General features: G+C 39.3%; 1 protein-coding gene and 2 pseudogenes across 1 annotated transcript in view; all 3 read left to right on the forward strand.

Annotated features, from left to right (window-relative positions):
• 5-HT1A (5-hydroxytryptamine (serotonin) receptor 1A) overlaps nucleotides 1-21115 on the forward strand; it is a 407259-nt gene extending 386144 nt beyond the window's left edge. Inside the window, exon 9 of the mRNA XM_067777162.1 lies at nucleotides 19795-21115. The gene's annotated coding sequence lies outside the window, so the exon portion shown is untranslated. The remainder of the gene's footprint in view (nucleotides 1-19794) is intronic.
• On the forward strand, nucleotides 7790-8656 carry LOC137246057 (eukaryotic translation initiation factor 3 subunit I-like; annotated as a pseudogene).
• On the forward strand, nucleotides 16492-17406 carry LOC137246058 (eukaryotic translation initiation factor 3 subunit I-like; annotated as a pseudogene).
• Nucleotides 21116-23594: the final 2479 nt, after the last annotated feature.

The following is a 23594-nucleotide window of genomic DNA, read 5'->3' on the forward strand; positions in this document are numbered from 1 at the left end:
GTTTTTATACACAGTCGACCGTCTGGCCTTCCGCTCGGCCGTTAACACGATAATTTGCGCAAAAAACGATATATACTATATACAGATACTTCACCACAGTAGAAAGTATTCGCAATTTATTTTGCATTTAAATTGGTTAAACTTCAAGCCCGTATAATAACGATGTACCTCGAGTCCTCCAGGCCTTTCCGGAATTTGTTCTATAAAGGAGTCTTCGGGAATGTCATTAAAAAGATCTTCCGCTACGCCCTTTCCTATAAGACTTTCTCTTTCTTGACAAACGGCTAATGATATCTCCGGATTGGCTGCCATCTGATCTTCACCCGCTTTTGTCCGTTTGTCATTTTGATCTTGCTCTAATTCCAAATCTAATAGGATTTGGCCAGTAACTTTTGGATGATGCTTGTTTACGACCCAATCGAGAAACTTTAAGTGGGGTCGCCCCTCGGCAGTGTTTGCCAAGCGCTCCGAATGTATTTCTGCCATGAAAAGCTCTCAATGAAAACTCATCTGCCTTGCAGATGCCGTTCGGAGTACGCATAAAACATGTAGGTCCCATACGGCCAAGTTGTAGGGAAAATCAAGAGGAGGAGGTTATCGCGTCTTACATTTATTTATTATTTAATCGATAAACTCGTCATCATCATCCTCGCAGTTACCTACTGCCTTTTGCCTTAAATCGGTGTCGTAATATTTGCATAGACATTAGTTTTGCAACAATATATTGCATCTCATGAGCAGTTGGGTGGCAATTAACACCTTGGCTTGCGCGTACTTTATAGAAAAAATTCTCAAGCGCATCTTGATTTAACTTTCCCAGCAAATTGAAGTCCACCGCACTATAATTTTCACAAATATCCTTACATAAATTTAATATTGATTTAAGGGTAATAATTACACCTTCAAAGTTCTGCAATTTACGAGTGTGTGTTGACATCTATATCAACAATTAGATTGATATTTTTAAAATTATTTATCAATTTTTGTTGTTATATCGGCCTACTGATTTGTAGGAAATAAAATTATTTATTTTTGGTTTGAAGATAACCCTAGAACATCAGTCGTTCAAAGTATTGTATATGGCTTTCAATGCGAGCTATTTTATCCGTATCTCCTCTTTTCAGAGGCCATTTCAGCGGATTTTTGTTGCCAACATATTTAGAGTCCAATTCATCGAATAAGTTATACATTCTTTGAATAAACATTACAGTGGTTTTGTCACTCTCCAATATGATTTGTTCATCTCCAAGCATGTTATTTTGAGATAACATATGGATCCCAGCGACCACTGAGTTGTTCAACGATTGTTTGGCTCTGGGAACGCTCATCCGTTCAAAACGGCTCGGATAAATATGCGAGTATATTAATTTTGGGCAAATTTTAAAATTTTCATCATTTTTGTCGAAATCATAAAGCTTTTGAACAATGGCCCGCCTTACAGGCCCATCATCTGTCATAATTTTCTCGTAGTTTTAAAAGTTATTTCTAATTGATTTGAACAAATGCCAATAGTCATACTAACATGTACATACATATACCTTTGCCATTTTATATCCAAGTGCTATTATCTTTATCAATATTTAAAGCGATATACCTTTTGATTTGAACTGTCTTGATCGCACAATACAGCTTTTACATCAAGGCCATCTTTACTGCGATATTTATATATTCTTTAAGTTTTTCTACAACCATATCCTGGTCTGTTGAATAGACCGCAAATACTTTTTATCATGAAAAATAAGCACTTGTCCCCGACCAAGTTGTTTCGTTGACCATTACCATAGTCTACATAACCATTAAAAAGATCTTCTTTATTATTAAATATTTTTTAATGCAAATTTCGTCGAACATGATCTGACATATTTTCCCTTTCTTAGTCATGTTGCTTATCAGTTTCGACAAATTTGCAAAAACATTTTGATCAATGCCAGGTCGGGCATATGGTATTGGTAGATATCGCAGTAAGGATTTTTTGTGAGGCAGAAGAAATCCCAAATCGTCTATCATAAGGTCATATGCCTTAGAGGACATATAATTTTTATTTTGGGCCCACTTGCCGAAATATCGCCATCATTTTCAACCCCCAGTTTGAATGTTGGGAAAGCACCATCCTAAAGTCTGTTATGTTTAGTTAACTTTAGGTCGAAATGGCGGTCGCTAATATGAACCGTTTTATAAGGAAAATCCAATAAATTTATATTGCAGGACAAAGCCCAAGTTTTGCGTTCAGCTTCGCATTTTGGAAACTCAAACAATTTCAAGCCTTCTATTGGCTGGCAACTTGAGATGCAGCCTGGCCGCTTCATCGCTTTGAAGAAGGTGTGGTTGGTGGCTCCTTCCTTCCCTACAAAACAAAAAAAAAGTTATTCTTCTCGTATCAGTAGACCTGGTAAAATTGAATATTTCCCACTTCTCGCTTGATTTAAAAAAATTATCGGATTTAAGTATAGTTCCCTCAATCCCGAAATTTATATTAAACATGTGTGGCTCCCTGCTGTTCACGTCTCAGGGCGTCCCGTGGTTCACTCTCAAACGCACCTCCGACGCTGCCCAGCAGGCCACATCAACTGTCCGCTGTTGCTCGCGCCAAATGGCGCCTCCACCTAACACGGCCGCTGCAACTCATCACTACATATCAAAACTCCCTTCCCCACCAGAAGGAGTTAAGATCATTTCCTATGCTGACGACTGCACGATTATATAAATAGCCGTGTTTTTTTTTACACGCGTTTACGTTTGCGCGTAAAAAAACGCTTAATGCTTAGGAGACCCATCTAGCGGCAGTGGTTAAATAACTAGCTACAGCACAGGGTGTACCGAAAAGCAGAGACACAACCCTCTGACGGCCATAGTGTATAACATATAGCTGAATCAGTTGCGATGAATTGTGGACACTCACCATTTTAAGAGGTGATATATAGAATTAGTGTAGAGGTGAAACATAGACAGATATTTCAGTTACATCTGAGTATAATGCGTATTGAAATTTAGTAGTACTAATTTTATGCGCAGCAATTTCAGAGGTGTATTTAAAGTTTGACGCTTAGCAGCCCATATAAAGTTAAAGCGTAAACGTCTATAGATGGAAAAAAAAAACACAGCTAATATATAAAAAAATATATGTACATATGTTGACCGCATATTGAACTTTAATCAATTTAGTAATTTTAAATTAACAAATCCGGTTTATTAAACTTTTCAATAAAGCACTTCTTATTATTGTGAGGATTAATATGACAGAATTAAGGAAATTAAAATAAAATGCATATGCAATTAACACTCTTAACACATCATCATCATTTGACGCTTCAGTTCTTGATAAACCGTGGATTGAAAGACAATTCGTCGAAATATTTGCCAATTTATTTCTTTTATCAATATCCGATTTCACTCTTTGCCAGGTTCCTTTATGCTTTGTTTTGTACTTCCCACCGTCCGTGGTTTGGAACAAGCACCATTAGGGTAATAGCACGAACCCTCTAGGCCATCCCGCCAGTTACATAAGGAACTAAGAGAAAAGTCTGCTAAATATGTGCAAGTCATTCTTTCTAAGCGATAACGACACCGATGGAGTTCAAAGCACCCTCCTCCTGTTCTAATCATTTTATTTTCAACTCTATTATATTGAGTCTAAGTTTGAAAAAAAAGAGAATATTCATAACGCAGAAAACGAGACTGTATTTTTGGCCGAAGTGTTGTCTTTTCGACATAGCAGGGTGATCAGACTTAGATTCTTTGACACTTCTTCTGTATTTTGTTTTTCAGCAAAATCCTCAAGTCGATTACCGGCAGCACCTAGGGAAAGATAGAGACGTTTGTAAGTGGTGGTGAGCGTTTCTTTATCTTTACCCAAAGTGCTGCCGGCAAGAGATTTGAGGATTTGATTACGGCTCTGGATTTTCGGTACAATGACGGCTGCATGCTCTCCAGGAATTGTCCAGCGAATCAGGTACTCAAAGAAAAATACCCAGAACTAGCAGAGGAGGAACGGACTCTCCCTCCCTAGGGAAACGCGCGTCAGTCTAGTTCAACTTCGATCAGAGTACTGTAACAGGTTAAACTCTTACCTATCCGGCCGTTTGATCCAGTTAAGCATAAGCAGGCCCTAAGACAAATCCACACAGAATCGGTAAACGCCTTTTCGCTCACAACCATAAAACACCAACAAATTACATTAACTCACCTAAATACAATGTAGGTACTGCATTGTACGTTAGCCTCTGCTTCCCAATCCCCTCCTCTTCGAAGTGGTGGTTGCATATGTATCCTTTCAGATTGAAAGCAACCCCCAAATTGGTGACCCATTTCTCGATCATGTATACCGTTTTCGGCATTTTGAAAAATCGGGGTGTAAGAATGGACAGATTTGTCCGTCCACATCCCGAAATAATACATTTTTTATCGACCGGCATATTTATTTTTAATTATTTAAAATTGCCAAACTTTCGCGTTCGCGTTTATGAAAAAACACTTTGAAATAACTGGATTCCAAATAACTGCACATTTAGTTGGAATTTTCGCAATTCTGGCGCACTTTTCACCTGTCACTAGAATCTAATTAGAAAATGTTTATCTAACTCGTGGGAACAATTAGGATTCAATATTTTTTTGTACAAAGATGAAAACAAAGTATTGCACACTTATACAAATATATGTATGGATTTCTTTTCAGTACATACAATTAACGCATAATAGCCGTGTTTTTTAACACGCGTATATCCGTTTACGCTTAAACTTAATATTGACTGCTAAGCGACAAACTATAAATACACCTCTGAAATTGCTGCGCATAAATTTTGTCCTACTAAATTTCAATACGCATTATACTCAGATGTAACTGAAATATGTGTCTTTGTTTCACCCTCTACACTAATTCTATGTATTCTATGTGTGTCAACAATTCATCGCAACTGATTCAGCCATATGTTATACCCTATGGCCATCAGAGCGTGTCGTCTCCGTTTTTCGGTACACCCTGTTGCTGTAGCTAGTTGTTTAACCAGAGCCGCTAGATGGGTCTCATAAGCATTATCTAAGCGAGGATAGGCGTTTTTTTACACGCGCAAACGAAATGTATACGCGCGTGTTAAAAAACGCGACTAATATATACAATGATTTTGTTTATTTGATGGAAGTAACACCAGTAACACGACACAACAATACATATTTTCTTCACTACCACATCACTTCATTGCATTGATTGCGACTCAAGTTTTCAAGTTGTATTTAATTACTTATTATTATTTTATTTAATTTTTCACTGCAATTACAACGAAATATGAAACTAATTTCATTTCTCTTCTTCTTTTTGGCTTCGACTATTATTATGAAAACGATAACAAAATAAACTAGATAAATGCACAGAAAAAAAAAAACACAAATAAGTTGTGAGAAATTAGAAAACAAAAGGGATGGTGAGTTCCTCCCAGGGACGTTCTACTAGTTCCACAAAGTTTTATTGGTTTACAATGCACCATCTTCTATTTTAAAGGTCTTTTCTGTGAGGCAGAATATATATACGTTCTGCCTTTTTCTTCATTTTTTATCTAAAGCTTATATACTGTCATCCCAAAAGGATATTGTATCATACCTGTGCTTAGACGCGTAGCAATAATACATAAAATAAAAGGAGATCGGTGAGAGGACAGGATGCGTGTTGCAGTACAATACTCCTCCGTTGAATGCATGCTAAAAACAAAACCTAACTTGGAATTATATTGTGCAGGCACTATTAGGTCCGATTGGCTTCGATTGTAGAAAGTGGTCCACTACACACATAATTACTTTTCCGGCAGACGCAGAGGCAAGCGTTTCAGAACCGACTGTCGTAGCATGCTATTCATCTATTTTTCTCCTGGTACGGTAGACGCTCACAAATTAGAACCACTTTGTTCTTAGGGTAATTCTAATTTCTGAAAATTCTTATTCCTGGACGTCTTTTTATTTGTATAAAACCTTAAAAATTAAGTCAATTTGCATAAAAAATCTACAATTAAATTGTGTCTTATTCTTATATATATATATATATGTATATACGCTAAATCAAAAAAGATTGTAACGTACACCTTGAAAGTGCATCCGCCCCTTTGCGCGATCAATCTGGATTTGCCCTCAGCTAGCTCAGTTTAAAGGCGGGATCCTCAACCCTTTTGCCACATTGATGCGAGGCGGATGTTACAATCATCATCCTCATACGCCTCCATACATCCCACCAGAAGCCCACCCTACCTCGGACCGCTCGTTTATTTCGGAGTTCAGCAGGTCCCCTTTCTTACCTTTGCTCCTCGCGATTCCACACTACCTACCCTTTTGCCATCATCCCCATCCCCAACCGATTAAATCAGCAAACGATATTCCAATTTCTTTTCATGCTTTAAACAGGTATTTTAATACAACAAGAAACATGCTTAACAGATTTATCCTTTTACAATTATAAATTAAACGGACATTTATATTTAATCTCGAATGCCTACGCATAATACATATGTATAAGTGGATTTGACAATCCTACTGCATATACATATATATATATATATATATATATATATTATTTTAAAATTTCTTCAACGGATTCTCTTTAAGTGATTTATTCATCATGAGTTCGGTCAAAGCAACAAAAAATTACACTATACAAAAAAAAAATGTTTAATAAAATATCTTAATTTTCTCTTTTCTTCTGTGTCAGCACAAAAAAAAAACCAAACCCTTCGCTTGCTCAAGATGAGCATTACTTTTAATGAAACACCCAAATCCTACAGCCTACCTAAAAGAGCTCTCTTCAGTGGAAAACGGATATTTGGGGCAGCTGGATATTTCAGCAATCAGGAAACTATTGCGGTCTTGGCACCCTGGTTTGGTGATTTCGTGTATCTGACTATCACCAATTTGACATCAAATACCAACAATTACAAAATCGATTGATACCATACGTATACATATATATATATATATATTTTTTTTTATCTTAAAAGAAACTGCTTTCATTTGCTTGTTGGGTTACATTAACTAAAAGCTTTTTACAAGAATTTTGCTGTCTTCACCTCACGTGGTTTTAGAGGCACTGTTGTACGCCTGTATGCTGGTGAAAAGTGATTGTGGTAGATTTCCGAAAAAAATTTCCCTGGCGCCGACCAAGAGCTTTTGTTTATTGACAGGGTGTTCAACAAGGTTTAACTGCAGTTCCTGCGTACAACTGCTATTCCACATCCATCATGCGCATTAGCCAAAAACTATGTAGCTTTCGTGCCGCCTAGTATGCTAGGCCTTTGGCCTTCAAAATTGCTTTTTTCCGGACGAACGCGGGTTCCTTTATGGGCGTTTTGCCCCGCCGCACATAAATTTTGAACACAAAAAAAAAAACAAATTGTACGATTTTGTCCTTTCTGGACCTCGCGCCAGGGATATATGTATGTATATATAAGTTAATACAAACGTTTACGCGATCCTGCGCACCGTCGACATACTCCACTTTAATCACACAGCTATTCTACTCTCTTAATGGTAACTAACCCCTTTATATAGGCAATAGCTAAACAGCAACACCGTTTCTAGTTGCCGTTTCTATTGTTTTACTTCCAGCCAACAACGACCATGTCTCCCTATATCCATCCTTTCCTAAGCCCTAGCCCACCGTACCTACATTTCGTCATATGGCAACCTTCTGACATAGAGCTTTTAACTTACCTATGGTGAGAAAGTTGTTGCTGTCATCTGTTTTGACACTTCACGGCGCAGACCGGCATTAAAAGAAAACAAACCCCACATAAAATATATAAGATAATAATGCACAATGCGACCATTAATGCTGCAAGGTCATGAGCGTTCCATAACTCAAATCAAACCCAATCGTGAGGGCGATCTACCATTTTCATGCTCAAAAGATCAAAAGCCAGATGTTTGGCACTCGCCAAATGAACGTCTTGGTGCTTACGATGGGCATCAAGGAGCGGCATGGTGCCCAGATGTTGATTGGACTACGACGAAACCTATATCGGGCGCAGGCGATATGACAACAAAACACGGGATGCAGAACATGGCGTTGCAATTGCACCAATACCTACAAAGTCGTCGGCGCGATCATGCGACTTCAGCCACTCTGGCAAACAAGCGGCCCACTCCACGGATAAAGATATGGAACAAAATCCAGAACGGTTCGCGATTGATGCACGCACAGCAGATAAAAGCACTGCCGAGCAAAGCCCATTGCTACGTATACCAATGCTGGCATCTAAAATCACATCTATGCTGTGGGGACCCTTGGATGAAACAATAATCATAGGGCACGGAAATTGCCAAATTTCTGTTTGGAATATACGGGAGGGTGGTCGTGAGATTAATTCATTAAATGATCATACGGATGTTAAAAAACGATATGCAGATAAATAAAGATGGTACTATGTTTGTTACTGCATCCAAAGATGCAGCAGCGAAGCTATTTGACTTGGAATCACTGATGTGTCTGAAGACCTATAAAACAGAATGGCATGTAACCTCGGCTGCAATCAGCTCAATTATGGACCATGTTGTCTTGGGTGGTGGACAGGACGCCATGGAGGTGAAAACAACGTCAACCTGGTGTTTTTCCATGACGGCCACCCCACCCAATGCATCACGAGCGGTCCAAGGTAGCGTATATCTTGCAGACGCCAAAACGTAGGGGAACACCCACCCTGACATTGTCTCCTGCCACGAGAGCTCAGCCGGGCATGTGTTGAATCGATTAGTATACGACTACTTGCGGGAAGTTTTTGCCATAATTTGTTTGCATATAGGAATTTTTACTTTAGGTGTTCTTTGTAGGTGAACCCGGTACTGACACCCCCTGGATGCTGTCTCCCCGCCGACTTGACCCTCATCGACGGATGTTTCTTTCCGGTTAGGTTATTGTTTGATATCTTTGGCATGCCAAGCACCTAGGTTTTTCCCTGCCAAAGACTCAAGAAGATACATGTTGTTCCCCAACACCTTTGAAACGCGACATTTAGTAAATTTTCTGCAAAACTTCGAATTGATGTTTTGCTTGAAGTCGCTAAGCACGAAGTTGCGTTTATATACTTCTTGTCCGGGTATGAAGCGTGTTTCGGGAATTCTTTTGTTGTAGCGAGACGCGTTCGTCTCATATGCTTAATGTAGATTTTCTCTTATTTTCTCACGCATTATCCTCGGTCTCTCACTATGATCGAGGATGAACATTTCGTTGTCAGATAGACTATCTAATTTCCGTGCTAGTGCATCCGAACAATTTAAAATAAGGTAACACTCCTGTTGCAGAGTGCACCGCGCTGCGAAGGGAGCATTCTATTTCTGTGAGATATAAATCCCAGTCACGATGATCGTTGTCAAGGTACGATCTGATGTCTGCTAGTAAGGATTGGTTAGCGCGTTCGGATGCATTGGATTGGGGAGCATAGAAAGCTGTCCATAGGCCCCTAACAGGTCAGAAAATTGACTCGAAGTAAACTGTTTTCCATTGTCGGAATGGATAACTTCCGGCACCTCAAATTTATGGAAAATTTCATCTGTGATGAACTTAACCACATTTCCGGCGGTAGCTTCGCGCATGGCTTTTAGAAATATAAATTTAGAAAAATTATCGACCACAATGAATATGAAACAGTTTCCTCATTTCGATCTAGGGTATTTCCCCAGAAAATCGATGTATATTTTCTGAAATCGGCGGATCGTAACTACCTCATTACCTATTCCCGGTTTTAAAGCCGCATTCGCTGGTTTTGTTTCCTTGCAGGTTTGACAGTCCCTCGCAAAATTTCGCACCTGTACCACCATATTCGGCCAATAGTACAACCTCCGTAGGCGGTGTAACGTTTTGGCCATGCCACCATTCCCAGCTATCTCTGGACAATGTGCCTTTTCGAGAAGAGTCGAAGTCAAAGCTTCAGGGACCCATAATTTCCATTCATTTTCCTCCAATTCCATGTCTTTAGATACAAATTTTTTAAATACCATCCCGTCTTCTACCTTGAGATCAGGAAGCCGTTCCCTATTGTTTTCTACAGTCTTTATTAAATCTTTGTACTCCTTCGATTCGAAATCCACTGTTTCCATATTTGCGATGGGTGAAATATAAATTTCCTGAATGCAACGCGACAGGGTGTCGGCCACAACATTGTCTGAGCCTTTCCGATGTTCGATTTCAAAGTTAAACGCTTGTAGTTGCAGTGACCACCTAGCTAATCTCCCATTTAAGTCTTTCAAAGACATTAACCACTTTAAACTAGCGTGGTCCGTCACTACCGTAAAAGGCATCAGGTCAATATAGGGACGAAATTTCTTTACCGCCATCACAGCCGCGAGGCATTCCTTCTCTGTCGTGCTGTACTTTCTTTGGCACTCGTTAAACTTACGAAAAGTACGCCATTGGCTTTTCTGCGCCATCGCTTTCCTTCTGGTATAGTACAGCACCCAGACCATAGTCAGATGCATCGCACTGCACCCAAAATCGCTTCGAAAAATTCGGGTGCTTAAGGACCGAGGCACTCGTCAGAGCTTTCTTTAAATCAGTGATTGCTTCCAGAGCTCGGTAGATATTTCAAATTTCCTTCCCTTTTTTAAAGAGTCGGTTAGAGACGCTGCCATAGTGGCGAAATCTTTTATGAATCGCCTATACCAACCGGCGGTGCCAAGGAGATTACGGACTTCCTTGACTGACTTAGGAATAGGAATGTTCTGGATTGCTTTAATTTTTTCGGGGTCTGTCTTTAACATCCCACTTCCTCCTACTATATAACCCAAATAGGGCAACTCCATAAAACAAAATTTGGATTTGCCTAACCCTATCGTTAAATTCGCGTCTCTTAGACATATAACGACCTCTTGTAGGATTCGCAGATGTGATTCCAAATCGGGCGCGATGATTAATAAGTCTTCAAGGTATATAAAAACGTTAGATTTGATCTTTTGTGGAATGACACGGTCAATTAAACGGTATAATCTTTGGGCTGCGTTACACAACCCAAACGGCATTGTAACAAATTGATAGAGAGGGCGTCCGGGCACGGTGAATGCTGTGTATGCCTTACTACTGTCATCAAGTTCGATTTGCCAAAAGGCGAACTTTAAATCGACACTACTTATAAAGTGTGTGTCATCGAGGCGACTTAGAATGCCCTCGTTTTGTATCGGATACGCATCCTTCACCGTGACTCCATTTAATTTGCGTAGATGCACGCAAACCGATTTTTCCCGGGTTTACGTACTATTGTCGTGCGGTTACCCTAAGGGCTTTCACTTTCCTCTATCACCCCCAGCTTCAGCATCTTGTCTACTTCTTCATATACGATTTTCTGCATGGCTGGGGATAGAGGATAGTGCCGCTCCTTGATTTCCCGGGTTTACGTACTATTGTCGTGCGGTTACCCTAAGGGCTTTCACTTTCCTCTATCACCCCCAGCTTCAGCATCTTGTCTACTTCTTCATATACGATTTTCTGCATGGCTGGGGATAGAGGATAGTGCCGCTCCTTGATTGGCACCGCGTCGTAACCCATGCTTCTCATACGTCCTGAAACCACTAACAACTTCGTCTAAGCGTTGTTTTTGCTCAGCTGTAAGGCTGTGTAATACGCGTCTCTCATTTCGATCTTCTTCAGACACCTTTTCCTCTTCTATCTTGGTAAGATCGATTTCATCGGCAGCTATTACCTCCGGGGCCAACTGGAATGTACGCCAAAAGTCCACGCCAAGGTAAATATTTTGCTTCAGGTAGGGGCATAAAAAAATGTGATTTTGTTTACTAAACTATTGAATCTTACGGGTACCGTGATCTTGCCAAGAATATTGTGCCTGCGACCGCCTGCCGTTTTGACGGAGGACCCATACCGCTCGATCGGCACAGCTATTTCGTCAACGAACTCCCTATACCCCCGGCCTAAAGTACTTACGGACGCGCCGGTATCTAATAAGCCGCGTGTTTGTACCTCTCAGATTTCAATCTCCGCGAATACCCGCGGGTCAACACTACTAATCTTCTTGACCGAAGCTATTACTTTTTTCCGGAGTATTTTTCTTTGACGAAATCGCTGCCTCGCCTTCTGAACTCTTCGCGACACTGTCCGACGTCCCATCACTATACTTTCTGAAAGATTCTTTCCCGAGTTTCAATATATTTTCGGTACCGTTCCTCGTAGGATGGCGTACTTTCCTTAGGCGCCTTCGGTTGCATATCTATCGTAGTGTTTTTAAAAATAGAAATTTCTTTTTCGTTTGTTAATGCACACTCCTTGTCGAGGGGCGTGTTCGTAGCCGGATCTATTTTGACAGGGTTTGGGTGCCGCGCGATTCCCCCGTCGCAACCGCGCTCCGTGACATATTTCCCGAAGGATTACACGACGGACACTTGGGGATAATCACGTCTCGCTTCCCGCATTTGTAACAAAAAACTCGACACTGTAGAGATATACACTCGGTGAAAAAGTGCCCATCCGCACCACAGTTCCAACACGATACTTTTCTCTGAACCACACCCTGCTTGCTTGACGAATGATGTATTTCCTCCACGGCGACTTGACCCTCATCCACCGGGAGTGAAATACTCTTGTTCTTGTACCTGGCTAACCTCATCGACGCGCTGTGTACGTGTCGTAAATACATTCGCTGGCATACGCTCGCGACGCGGAAAAACCCGTTCAACCTCTTTACACTCCATCCTTAACTGGTCCAATGAGTACGCGGAAATCGGGTAAATCATTTTGGCCAGGGACTCGCGCAAGTTCCCTTTTACCAACCGTACTATTTCATATTCAGGGATGGGATTCCGGAGTCGCTAACGCAACGTACCAACGACGTGAAAATATTTGTCGATCGTTTCATTCGGCCTCTGCTTCCTCTCTGTCAATTCCGTTAGAACCTCGAAATCAGTTTGTTGCGACGCAAACTGGCGCCGGAGTGCATGTTGTAGGGTTGGCCAATCGTTTCTACCATGGGACCGGATATAGAGCCAGTACCACTCACGCGCCTCACCACCCAGTAGTTTGTGAAAGTCGCGTATGACCTCGCCCCATGAACACCCGTATTGTTCTTTTAGATATTCTAACCTAAAAATAAAATCTTCTGCCGTCATCGTGTCACGATTCCCTTGGAAGCTAATGCCCCACTTCTCGATGTTAAGATCTGATCTGACGAACTCCCTGTTTTCGCGTACTACTGTTGCACGATGTTATGTAGAGATAGCCGCGGGTGCACCTGCATCCACAATTGGTTGTTGGCGAATTGGTCGTGGGTCGTGGCGAGTGAAGGCATGTGTTATACGATGTGGGCCTATTATTGCTTCTCATTGTTTGAGCGTTGGTTAGGTTCTCCTGTATCGCAAACCCATTTCTAGAACGCTTGGAATCGTAGGATTCCATACTGGAGTTATGTCTCCTTCTTTTATTTTTATTACGCGACCCATTACTCCCTATTCCTGCATCTGCGTCTCTTGCCGTTCTAACCAAATCCGGTATTATATCGCGCATTTCATTAACAATAGTGGTTTTTGCCTCCGCCATCATCTCCCTCAAAATTGGTTCCATATCTTCCCGAATATCACGCGAGCCGTTTTTAGATGAGCGATTGGGTTCGTCATTGTTGGACACGATAGGTGGGAGAAAGGAAAAGTTGGGCGGTGTGGCCACTATTGGCCGTGCTGGCTGGGACTCTCTTGGTGGCTTTGGCAATGTGCCTGTATTTTTGTTGGTTTCTATCTGTGTGCTATTTGAGCCTGCCTCCTGTCTTTTATCCCCGCCCATGGCTCCTGCATTGTTACCCCCTCCTATGCGATCCGAGAGATCGATAAAAGCAGGGTCGTTTCTACTAGGCTGGTTGGGGTTCTGCTCGTTCGGCTGTAACATGATTTTATTTCTGTTTGTATATCGGAAATTATAAGGGGCAGGTCTACGATTCATTAGATTACGCAATTTTTTTCCTATACCGCTTTTCACCATCTATGACTCAACGCTAAATAGTTTCGAATTTATTTTCTTTACTTTCTTAATTTCACTGTATATGTATGGTGAGGTTCAGGTGACTCGAGGGTAACCAAAAAAAACTCGGTTTCTGTGAGGAATCCCAGGAGCAACAGTTACGTTCCAGTGAGGATGTCTAGAATTGTATATGCTACCAAAAAAGGATATCAAAATGAAAAGATCGTAATTAGGGGGCTCGTTATGCACCACAAGCTTTACATGCCTAAATGCTTGTGGCCATAACATTTTAAAAGCTGACTTGGCAACTACTTATTTCATTACTTAAAAAAAAGTACTTCCAATTCTCCTGATTGTAACACAAAAACAAATTATGTAGATTGTGTTGTATTTAAAAAAAGGCAAAAAAAAAATCAATTGAAAAATTTACTTAGATGCGAATGGCCTGACCTTTTTGGTTTGGCTATGTCATCTCTGGGCTATTGATAGGATCTACCCATGTGATTCCATCCTTCCGTATCGGTGCGATTGGGTTAAACTAACATCACTTCCAAGTCACCAATTTGGACTGATGGGCACACAGAGGCAGACCCGTTTAGTTGGATGATTGTGTATCTGGTGACTTTACCTTTAGCTTGAAATATTTATTTTGAGAGAGTGAGCTTTGATCCTTTTCGCCGGATTAGATAGTAAAAATCCATGGAATGTTTGCTCATAAGTGGGCGCCAATTTCAAGCTAAGGCGCAGGTGTTGTACCCTATGGTTTAGTTTAGGTGTTATAAATATAGGTATATACTAAATTTCCTACTTCTGGTTTTGTGTCATATACTACATGACACCATTTTTCTTTTGTTTGGGCGCCATAATTAATAATTGTAACGTACACCTTGAAAGTGCATCCGCCCCTCGCGATCAATGTGGATTTGCCCACAGCTAGCTCAGTTTAAAGGCGGGATCCTCAACCCTTTTGCCACATTGATGCGAGGCGGATTTTACAATCATCATCCTCATACGCCTCCATACATCCCACCAGAAGCCCATCCTACCTCGCACCGTTCGTTTATTTCGGAGTTCAACAGGTCCCCTTTCTTACCTTTGCTCCTCGCGATTCCACACTACCTACCCTTTTGCCAGCATCCCCATCCCCAACCGATTAAATCAGCAAACGATATTCCAATTTCTTTTCATGCTTTAAACAGGTATTTTAATACAACAAGAAACATGCTTAACAGATTTATCTTTTTACAATTATAAATTAAACGGACATTTATATTTAATCTCGAATGCCTACGCATAACACATATGTATAAGTGGATTTGACAATCCTACTGCATATACATATATATATATATTATTTTAAAATTTCTTCAACGGATTCTCTTTAAGTGATTTATTCATCATGAGTTCGGTCAAAGCAACAAAAAATTACACCATACAAAAAAAATTTTTAAATAAAGTATCTTAATTTTCTCTTTTCTTCTGTGTCAGCACAAAAAAAAAACCAAACCCTTCGCCTGGCTCAAGATGAGCATTACTTTTAATGAAACACCCAAATCCTACAGCCTACCTAAACGAGCTCTCTTTGGTGGAAAACGGATATTTGGGGCAGCTGGATATTTCAGCAATCAGGAAACTATTGCGGTCTTGGCACCCTGGTTTGGTGATTTCGTGTATCTGACTATCACCAATTTGACATCAAATACCAACAATTACAAAATCGATTGATACGTATACATATATATATACATTTTTTTTATCTTAAAAGAAACTGCCTTCATTTGCTTGTGGGTTACATTAACCAAAAGCTTTGCTGTCTTCACCTCGCGTGGTTTTAGAGGCACTGTTGTATGCCTGTATGCTGGTGAAAAGTGATTGTGGTAGATTTCCGAAAAAAAATTCCCTGGCGCCGACCACAAGCTTTTGTTTATTGACGGGGTGTCGGGGTGTTCAACAAGGTTTGACTGCTGTTCCTGCGTACAACTGCTATTCCACATCCATCATGCGCATTAGCCAAAAACTATGTAGTTTTCGTGCCGCCTGGAATCCTAGGCCTTTGGCCTTGAAAATTGCTTTTTTCCGGACAACGCGGGTTTCTTTATGGGCGTTTTGCCCCGCCGCACATAAATTTTGAACACAAAAAAAAAAAAAAAAAAAAACAAACTGTACGATTTTGTCCAGGGATATATGTATGTATATATAAGTTAATACAAATGTTTACGCGATCCTGCGCACCGTCGACATACTCCACTTTAATGACACAGCTATTCTATTCTCTTAATGGTAACTAACCCCTTTATATAGGCAATAGCTAAACAGCAACACCGTTTCTAGTTGCCGTTTCTATTGTTTTACTTCCAGCCAACAAAGACCATGTCTCCCTATATCCATCCTTTTCCTAAGCCCTAGCCCACCGTACCTACATTTCGTCATATGGCAACCTTCTGACATAGAGCTTTTAACTTACCTATGGTGAGAAAGTTGTTGCTGTCATTTGTTTTGACACTTCACGGCGCAGACCGGCATTAAAATAAAACAAACCCCACATAAAATATATAAGATAATAATGCAAAACGCGACCATTAATACTGCAAGGTCATGAGCGTTCCATAACTCAAATCAAACCCAATCGTGAGGGCGATCTACCATTTTCATGCTCAAAAGATCAAAAGCCAGATGTTTGGCACTCGCCAAATGAACGTCTTGGTGCTTACGATGGGCATCAAGGAGCGGCATGGTGCCCAGATGTTGATTGGACTACGACGAAACCTATATCGGGCGCAGGCGATATGACAACAAAACACGGGATGCAGAACATGGCGTTGCAATTGCACCAATACCTACAAAGTCGTCGGCGCGATCATGCGACTTCAGCCACTCTGGCAAACAAGCGGCCCACTCCACGGATAAAGATATGGAACAAAATCCAGAACGGTACGCGATTGATGCACGCACAGCAGATGAAAGCACTGCCGAGCAAAGCCCATTGCTACGTATACCAATGCTGGCATCTAAAATCACATCTATGCTGTGGGGACCCTTGGATGAAACAATAATCATAGGGCACGAAAATGGCCATATTTCTGTTTGGGATATACGGGAGGGTGGTAGTGAGATTAATTCATTAAATGATCATACGGATGTTAAAAAACGATATGCAGATAAATAAAGAGTGTACTCTGTTTGTTACTGCATCCAAAGATGCAGCAGCGAAGCTATTTGACTTGGAATCACTGATGTGTCTGAAGACCTATAAAACAGAATGGCCTGTAACCTCGGCTACCATCAGCTCAATTATGGACCATGTTGTCTTGGGTGGTGGACAAGACGCCATGGAGGTGACAACAACGTCAACCTGGTGTTTTTCCATGACGGCCACCCCACCCAATGCATCACGAGCGGTCCAAGGTATCGTATATCTTGCAGACGCCCAAACGTGGGGAACACCCACCCTGACAAGATCTAAAAAACAAAAACTCCAATTACAATAAATATATTTTTTCATTGAAAATACATAAAAGATCGATAGATATACATTAAAAAAGCCAAAAATTAATCAAAAACTTCATAACTAATATTCAGCGATGTGCAAAGATTTTTTGTTAGCCTAATGATAGGTATTAGAAGCAGCGTTTAAAATTTATGACTTATTTGATTTGATATAGCCGATTTTAAATGGCGCCACATCAAATTCTAAGATTAAGCCATTCCCTTGAATACCTTTGTTAAGCTTTTCCAAGATCTGAACTTTGGTTTCCAAGGACTAAGTATTTTTCTTACATTTATTTGGCATTTCAGCGAATTACTTTTAAACAAACAATGCCAAAATACGTGCACGCGTATCGAATTTCGTACAAAAACTGTACGGAACCGCGACGAACATCCAACGACTACCGAGCCTAATACGAATAAATTGGGGATTCCCCTTTTTATGTCTATTTTGCAACAAAAAAATAAAAAAAAAAAAATAAAAAATACGCTCAGAAATTAGAATTTTCGATTCTTATTTCAGATCGTGTAATGTATTGAAAAAGTTGATTCTAATTACTGAAGGTTCTAATTTACAGAATTTTTTAATACACAACCACATGAAATTAGATTTTATTAGAAATAAAATAGTTAATTTTTGTTTTCGGATTCTTAAATCGTAGGCCGAAACATGTCTTTTGATACCAACTTTGAAAATTTTTGCTAAAAATTAGGTGGAGAACCGTCTTGTAAAACGTTACATTTTTCCAAAACAACTACAAAATTGTATGAGACAACTGCTAGTAATCAGTTGTAAGATTTTGACGTCTTTAACAACTACATCAACACAAGGTTGTAAACGGTAATGCCACAAAAAGTTGTTAGACTAGACAACTCAACCGACGTTTTTTTTGACAAGTTGAGTTGTAATCTGTAATACCAAATTGCGAAATTTCAACCCAACCAGAGTTGAGTTGTAAATGGTAATAGGGGCAAATCACAATTTTTTTTACTATAATACAGCGATCGTCAATTAAGTTTATCAATCTGCGTTCATATAACAGTGTATGTAAACGGATATAAATAAACACCTTATAAATTTATATGCTTTAATGAATCCCCCTAATATTCTGTATATAGTTAGCGCCAAATACACGACACGAACATTTCCGCGAACATTCCGCAATCTTGTTCGCAGCTTTGGCCATACACCATACGAACTTTTGGCCGAACATTAGTTCTCTTTCAGACAGCGATGAATACGGACAACAATTGTGCTGCAGCAATATTGCTCGCTGTGGCAATTAAGCGTAAAAAAAATTTATACATTTCAATAAATTCACTCAGAAATTTTTTATTGTCCATTTTACTTTTCCGCGCACGTCTGTTCCGTTCAGAAATTACTACGATTATGAGCTATTTCGCCATACACGCACGCACTGTTCGCGCAAATGTTCGCCAAAAATTAAAATATTTTAATTTTTGGCGAACATTTGCGCGAACTGGCAAACACCACCATACACGACAGAAAAGGTCGCAGAAACATGACATAACGGGAATGTTCGTGTCGTGTCGTGTATTTGGCGCTTTAGTCGATTAAGTTATTCTGTCCGCGCTTCACAAATTTTATCAATTATTTCCTCTTCGCAATATCTGCCCTCAGTTATTAAAACCAAATGAATTCATGTTCTGACTTGATTTTCCAACGCAAAATACAAATTGCCTTCCCCTCCCCTTTGATACTTTATTTTACAGCAAATGCACCGTTCAGTACTTGCTTAGTGAAGCCGTACTGATAAGGTGCAATCAATTTGTTGAGAGTAAGCTTCAGTGCTCTGAACCGTTACGCTAGACAGTTTCTTGTATTCCCTGCAAAAATCGCGAGTACTCCATGCTTGCATGTATGGAGTACTCGCTATGGACCAAGCGAGTGCTCCAAACCTAACCACAATTCATACAAATATGATTCAATTAACATTGCGATGTCCTAGGACTGGACGATATATACTCCAGCTCCGCATTACATCAGAGTAATCCATGGAGTACCCACAGTCCATTAAACATTGTGTAGTGATTACAATCGTTAAAAACGAACAATGATCGGCTTACAATATGTTCGTGTAGAAACATGAGTTGGTCCATTGCTGCATTACAGTGGAGTATAATGGTAAGTACTCCAGTATGACACAAGTGGACCACATGATCCAACGATTTTTGCAGGGTTATTAAGGAAAATTATGTGTTTCGCGGAATTGTCATCTGTGATATTCGACGACGCCGTATTCAGGGTCAAGTTTAGCCCACGCTTACTTTATGTGTCGCTTTAAAACTTAACATATGCTAAGGAAAAGAAGACATTTTAAAAATAGTTACCTACCTAAAACATTTTTATTTTCTATTTTTATTTGCAGGTAATCTCTGTGAAAATAGCATTGGGACACAGTTGCACTACCACAGCCTTCCAATATACAATTTTAGTGGGGACGAAGGCCGTTCTCCTACGCGATCGACTCTTTTTCTTAAATTACAATAATACATAATCTTAATTCGGCTTCTTCCTGGTTTTAGCTGCAAACCATACAATGCATGTGTCTATATATTCCAACTTCCAAGACGTCGCGTATTAAAAACATCATACATACATAACTGTCACATACTTTCAGGCTGAGTGCTTTGAGTGGTAAGGCAATGAGCTGTCTTGAGAGCTGCTGGTACTTTGGCACATTTCAGAGCGGGACTCTTTTATTATACATATAATAAGATATAAAAACGATGGATTATGATTACATTCAAGTAAAAATGAAATTTAACGGCAAAGAAAATAATCTAAGCGAACATGCGGCTAGAGTGAGACGAAGAATGTAAAGAAAACACCAAAAACTTAATCGTAAAGATAGTTAATAGATACAAAATAACAAAAGCATTATTTATAGCACATATTTATTTCTTATCGCAGATTTTTCTTATTATTATCATCTTTATGTAAAAAAATAATGCATAACCATTTTTCGAGAATCGAAATTTGTAGCTTCCGGGCATAACCGAAAAAGTCACTTTTTCTCGAAGTTGAGTTAAAGCGCATTTTAGTATCTGTAAATGTAAATCTTTCCAGATAATAGCAGTGTTTTTTTTTACACGCGTATACGTTTACGTTTGCGCGTAAAAAAACGTTTATCCTCGCTTAAATAATGCTTAGGAGACCCATCTAGCGGCAGTGGTTAAATAACTAGCTACAGCACAGGGTGTACAGAAAAGCGGAGACACAACTCTCTAATTGTCATAGTGTATAACATATACATAGCTGAATCAGTTGCGATGAATTGTGGACAAGCACCATTTTTAGAAATGATACATAGAATTAGTGTAGAGGTGAAACATACCCACATATTTCAGTTGCATTTGAGTATAATGCGTATTGAAATTTAGTAGTACTAATTTTATGCGCAGCAATTTCAGAGGTGTATTTTAAGTTTGACGTAAACGTCTATAGATGTAAAAAAAAAACACAGCTAATATCAATTTACAATGTAATATCCGACATTCAGTTCATGATATTAACATTTCTCAGACAAACAACTGCACGATCAAGTTCACTTTAAAAACATTAAGGTAGGTTTTACAGCTGTAAGGAATTTTTGGTTATGCCGGGAAGTTACAGAAATGTGTTAAGTCGAATTGCTTTTCAAATTTCTGATGTCCTACTTAAATGTTTTCTACAATCGTGCAGCGAAATATTTGATCAGCACGGCCGATAGATTATACTACCATGTCCACACGTTTGTATTTTTGCTGCTACTACGGTTTATTCAATAAATAGAATTCATTAACTTTAATATATAAACATTTTTTTCGAAAAACGAATTTTTGCCATAATGACGACACCAAATGCATTGCAACATCTGTTCCATATTAGACTAACTTCGATCTTAAAAAAATCCTCAAGACATTCGAGCTGTACACCAAACAATGAAAAGATGGGACGGTTCCATGCTTCCATCCCGCTTTTGTTAATGTGCACCAAATGGATTGTCTTTAAACAGCTATAATCAATGATTACAATCAAATCTTATTCTGACTGTACAGTTACAACTTACAATTCATTTATAATCAATTAGATGTAGTCTATTTATATTTTAAATCATCGTTTGCAATAGATTTGATCACATTTAATTGCAATATATATGTTTTAGGCTGAGTGTCTCCCTCCGAAGCCTTTGAGCCCAGGACCTCGATCACAATTTCACACCGGTTGAATTACAAAATGTATAGCTTTGAAGCCCTTTTATCAAGCCTAGACCATGTAGTTTTAGTTGTAATACCTTAGAAACAAGTTACTATCGTTTTCAAACCGTCATCCTGTAGACTTCACATCAAAAAAGCTTAAGTCGACTATTAGTTAGATCGAAACCCGACATAAGAGATTATCACTATTGGATTCGCTATCTAAAATTTTACCTGTATGGGGACAATAAACATTGAAGGGTTAAAACTTGTAGCAAATAAAAGCTACGAAACTTAAAATCAAAATTATACCATCTTATACTAGAACCCAAAACTGAGTAGTAGTTCGAAAAAGCCTCAAAATAAACTCTGTACTCAAATATTCACTACATCTAATACTACTGTGCGACAAAAACGTAATACTCGTATCTATTATTTGCAGTATACTAAGGTTTTCTTAGATGGAAAAGAAACCGAGACCGGAGCCGTTATTGTGGTTTGAACATTATTCCGGATATGAGATAACGCAAGCTCTTGCGTTTATAGCGTCGAAAGGACTCTCCAACGGTTTAAAAAATGGACAGTTCAAGGGTCCTCGTGCTTATACGCCAGTAAGCAACTAAAGCTCGCATTTTCTCAGTCTACTTATCTGGTTGGAAATTCTAGAAAGCACTAGCTAGGTCACAATTAATTAGGTTAACGAGGTTTCAGCAAACAGGCGGTGACTAGCCCCACATTCTTTGCGTACCCTAACAATGATGAAACAGCTTAAAATGGAATAAATGTTTCACTTCCCTAGGCTGTTAGTAAATAATCACGCAACAACAAAAACATGTAGCAGCCACTCTTATGAACATGTAAAGATTAAAGCGAGCCACACTTGTGTACATGAACACATTAATCATCATTTACATACATATATAGAAGGCGACGAAGGGATATCTCACGCACACATATGTAATCATCAGCCGAAGTAGTTGCTCACACATACACACGTATATGGCTAGTAGAAAACTATAAACTACAAATATGCAGGAGGTACAATTGTTCTCAAATATATTTTCGCGAAATGACTAGGCCTTTGGAAAAATATGCGGAAGAGGCAACAGAGAGTATAAAAGCAGCGTAAGCTGAGGAATGACTGATCAGTTTTGATTTAAACACGCTATTGGTTGTGGAGTATAATTGTGAAGTAATACTCCCAAAGTAATCTAAATGAAGACCAATTTGCAATACTGAATATTGGAGTGATTTATTCAACGGTTTAGCGATTCGAACACTAGCAGAAGGTTTCAAATAAACGGAATTTCGCAAAATTCATTACAATATCAATAACCCTGCTAAAAAAAATTTAACCACCGGGAATAGACTGAAGCCCGAAGCTTATTGACTGAACCTTATCATTGCGGTTTTAAACGTGATAAATCGCTCACTGGTCAGATCTTCAAGAAACGCAAAAGCCTTGAGAACAGACACGCTCAGAGCCCTGTATTCTTCCGTGTCTAAACTTCGAAACTTTTTGGTTAATTATTGAGCTCAAGGATCGACGATCAAGTACATTCATTTGTTCCTGAGGATAGTTTCAGATTGAAACTGAAATATCGACTAATTATATAAATTATAATACTACAAAATATATGGTGTTTTATTTATCCTTGCGGCCTTGAGCTCACTAATTAACCAAAAAGTTAAAATACACTTATAAGGCTATTAACAAAACTCAAAAATAAACTTCGAAACTGTTATGGACTGAAATAATATACAATTGAGCAGTGAAGTCATGTCAACGAACGAAAATTTCGCCATATAAGACTTTCATCATACTTCTTCTAATTTATGGGTAAAAGACGATGTCCAAAGAAGGTCGGTGCCAAAAGATGTGCTCTATTCCTATATATAACCATATATGGAAGGAGAGGTATGTCGGTCACTCAGATGACAGTAACAGGCGAGGTTATGTTAAATGGTAACTTGGTGATCCATCCGTGAG

The sequence above is a fragment of the Eurosta solidaginis genome, chromosome 3 (assembly GCF_040869045.1).
Source record: "Eurosta solidaginis isolate ZX-2024a chromosome 3, ASM4086904v1, whole genome shotgun sequence".
Classification (NCBI taxonomy): Eukaryota; Metazoa; Arthropoda; class Insecta; order Diptera; family Tephritidae; genus Eurosta; species Eurosta solidaginis.